Source organism: Corylus avellana, chromosome ca5, assembly GCF_901000735.1.
Source record: "Corylus avellana chromosome ca5, CavTom2PMs-1.0".
NCBI lineage: Eukaryota > Viridiplantae > Streptophyta > Magnoliopsida > Fagales > Betulaceae > Corylus > Corylus avellana.
The window spans coordinates 4447215-4451451 of record NC_081545.1 but is presented as its reverse complement, the minus strand read 5'-3'; positions in this window follow the sequence as shown (position 1 = coordinate 4451451).

The following is a 4237-nucleotide window of genomic DNA, read 5'->3' as shown; positions in this document are numbered from 1 at the left end:
ATACATTTATTTTATAAGACCCGCAAACCCCACATGAACCCGGCCAACACAAAATATGTGTTCATCAGTGAGTGGATTATTGAGCATGGCCTCACGAAAAAATGGATTTTATTATCTATACATCTAGAATATTAATTTATTTACTCTCTAATTAGTTTTAAGTATATTGTATATTTGTATGTATAATGTGTTATATAAGAGAAAAAAATGATATAAATTAAAATTTAAAAATTTATCTTTCAATTCTTAACGTGTCACATGTGGACATGTCAAGCAATTCTTGACGTGTCCTATGTTGACACGTCAAGAAGCATACATCGGGAAGGCGCAAATCCAGCCTGGGTTCAGCTCCTTTTTGTCATCTTTCTTTTTCCTTCCCTTTCTTTCTTTCTCCCCCGCGCGCGCCACAGCCCCTCCCCTCCTCCACTTTTTTTTCACTGCCGGCCGTATCTCCGTCTCCATCACAGTCACACGCATTCTCTCACCCACGTTCTCTCTTTCACTAGCTAGCTCGCTAGTGACCGGGCGTTCTCTCTCTCACCCTCTCTTTAGCTCTCAGTGTTTCTCTCTCTCACCGGCAGTTATCACCGCCGCTCCTCCCTCCAGCCATCACGAGCTCTCCCTCCGGCGATTCTCCGGCCTCTCCAGATCAAGGGTCTATATGTATATATATATATTAATTGATTTATTTATTTATATATTATATAAATAAATAAATTATATAAATATATAATTTACAGTGTGTATTATTATATATTATTGATATAGTTATATTAGCAAATTAATTTTGCATGTTAATTCATTTATTTGTTTGAGATATATGTTTTGTATGGTAAGAATATTGTTTAATGTATTTGCATACATGCATGCATGCAAAATTACGTACGTACATTTTTTGAAAGTAGGTTTTTTTGTATTTAGATTAATTTAGACCTAAATTTTGTGTAGGTTTAGGTTTTTTTGTGCAGGTTTTTGCATTTAGATTTAGACCTAAATTTTGTATAGGTTTTGCAAATGCACCTTATCATAACAAAAAAAAAAAAAACAACAACAACAACAACAACAACAACAAATAACAAATGCATATCCATTTTGGACTTTAATTTTTGTTTAGATTTTGAAAATTTAGAACAAAGGAAAAAATAAAAGAAAACAAATAACATAGCTAGCTGGATTTATTTTATCTGCAGTCCCCATATGTAACAAATGCATAAATGTTATAATAAATGAAAAAAAAAAAAAAAAAAACAACAACAACAACAACTAACCTAGCTAGGTAGATCTATTTTATCTAGGGTCCCCACATATAAAAAACTCATTTAGGTCTTACAAATTTAGATTATGTAAATATCATAAAAAACGAAAAAGAAAAAAAAAATAACAACAAATAATCTAGCTAACTAGCTAGATCTATTTTATCTAGGGTCCACATGTATAACAAATGCATTTAAATTTGGACCTTAATTTTGTTTAGGTTTTGCAAATTTAGATTATGTAGATGTTATAATTAAAATTAAATATATGTGTTTATTTGTTAAAAATAAACAAAAAATTGAAACGATGTAACTAAATAAATACACTAAAAAAATAACAACTAAATAACTAACCTGTATTTATTTTATTCAATTAGGGTTCCAGTAACTAAAGCTATGGACAAGAGTTGGATGACAAAGTCTAGAGATACGAGGGAATACAGAGACGAGTGTAGATTATTCATGGACTTTGCAGTTATGTACTGTACAATCCCTGATAAAAAAATTCACTGCCCCTATAATGCATGTCGTAATAAGTAGCGCCACCCGCTGGGTTTCGTACTCATCGATATATATATTTTGATAAATTATTTGTGATTAATCTTCTTTATATGAGATACTAACTTGTTATTTAACTTTTGCAAATGCACGTTATCATAACAACAACAAAAAAAAAAATTGTACAGGTTTAGGTTTTTTTGTGCAGGTTTTTGCATTTAGATTTAGACCTAAATTTTGTATAGGTTTTGCAAATGCACGTTATCATAACAAAAAAAAAAAAAAAACAAAGACAACAACAAATAACAAATGCATTGGATATGGTCGTTAATTTTTGTTTAGATTTTAAAAATTTAGAATAAGTATGTAAATGTTAAAATAGAAAAACAAAGGAAAAAACAAAAGAAAACAAATAACATAACTAGCTGGATTTATTTTATCTACGGTCCCCATATATAACAAATGCATAAATGTTATAATAAGCGGAAAAAAAAAAAAAAAAAAAAAAAAAAAAAACAACAACAACAACAAAAACAAATAACATAGCTAGCTAAATCTATTTTAGGGAAAAATTCACTTTACCCTCCTGAAGTTTCAAGGGTTTTTCAATTTGAACCCCAAAGTTTAAAAAGTGGCAATGTACCCCCCCAATGTTTCAAAAATTTTCAATTTAAACCTTCCGTTAATAATTTCCGTTAAATTGGACGGAAATCTCTAAAATTACATAATTACCCTCAGGCTTTTTTAAAAAAAATTTCCATCCAATTTAACGGAAATTGTAACGGAAAGTTTAAATTGAAAATTTTTGAAACATTGGGGGGGTACATTGTCACTTTTTAAACTTTGGGGTTCAAATTGAAAAAATCCTGAAACTTCAGGGGGTAAAGTGGATTTTCCCCTCTATTTTATCTAGGTTCCCTATATATAAAAAATTCATTTAGGTCATACAAATTTAGATTATGTAAATGTCATAAAATAAAATAAAATAAAAAATTGCAACAAATAATCTAGCTAGATAGCTAGATCTATTTTATCTAGGGTCCCCATGTATAACAAATGCATTTAAATTTGGACCTTAATTTTGTTTAGGTTTTGCAAATTTAGATTATATAGATGTTATAATTAAAATTAAATGTATGTGTTTATTTTTTAAAAATAAACCAAAAATTGAAACGATGTAATTAAAGAAATACACTAAAAAAAATAACAACTAACTAACTAACCTAAATTTATTTTATTTAATTAGGATTCCAGTAACTAAAGCTATGGACAAGAGTTGGATGACAAAGTCTAGAGATACGAGGGAATACAGAGACGGGTGTAGATTATTCATGGACTTTGCAGTTATGAACTGTACAATCCTTGATAAAAAAATTCACTACCTCTATAAGGCATGTCGTAATAAGTAGCGCCACCCGCCGGGTGTCGTACTCATCGATATATATTTTGATAAATTATTTGTGATTAATCTTCTTTATATGAGATACTAACTTGTTATTTAACGTACAAGAGAGGATGAAGGAATTGATACTTACTGACCCGGCATTGATGTCGAGCGTGACTGAAGGGACGGTATGGTGGACACCGAATGACGCATTTGCTCAAGCGCACTGAAATAAGCCTGAGTACGTTGGCAGGGTCCGACAGGTGGGTCCGAATGTTCTACCGGTGCGGGGCAGCATACATTCGTACCATACACCGTCCCAGGCATGGTCTCAGAATCCTAGGAACTCCTCATTCTCACAGATGACGGATAGGATTAGAAAACTTGAAGAGGAGCGAACACAACAAAAATGTGCGATGGATGAGATGGCCAACAGATTGAAGAACAAAAAGCTCAGATAGCAGAGAAAGATGCCATCTTTAAGGCCTGTTTTTGCCAGCTTGAGGTCATGCTCGCGTCGACATTTGGATCCGCGCCCGACTGAGGTAATGCTATATTTGCGTTGTTTTTGTTATTCTTCGGTTAACATGACTATAGCCCGCATCGATCACTTTAACTGTTAGAATTGTGTCTCCACAAAATTCTCAGGTAGCAACGCATTGTTCTCGTGGTTCATTTTAGAACTAACGTATATTTGCATCACTGTATTTCTGTGTTTTGAATTTTTTTTTTTTATTGATTATTATTGGTTCACAACTCATTTGCAGGTAATGCGGGCTAGGCGTTGTGGGATGACTATGTTGACTTGGACTGAGCACGTGGTTTCTCATCGCTGTTTGTATATATATTTTGTTACTATTTGTTGATGTATTTGTTTGTATATATATTTTGTTACTATTTGTTGATGTATTTGTTTGTATATATATTTTGTTACTATGTATAACAAGCATATAGTTTGCTATATGTTTGTTGAGAGTAGTTGGAACAGAAATAGTTTGATTATATATTTGTTTTGTGTTGTGTTGGAACGTATTTTCGATGTAGATATTTGTAGTGTTGGAACATATTTTCGATGTATATATTTATTTTGTTTTGTGTTGTA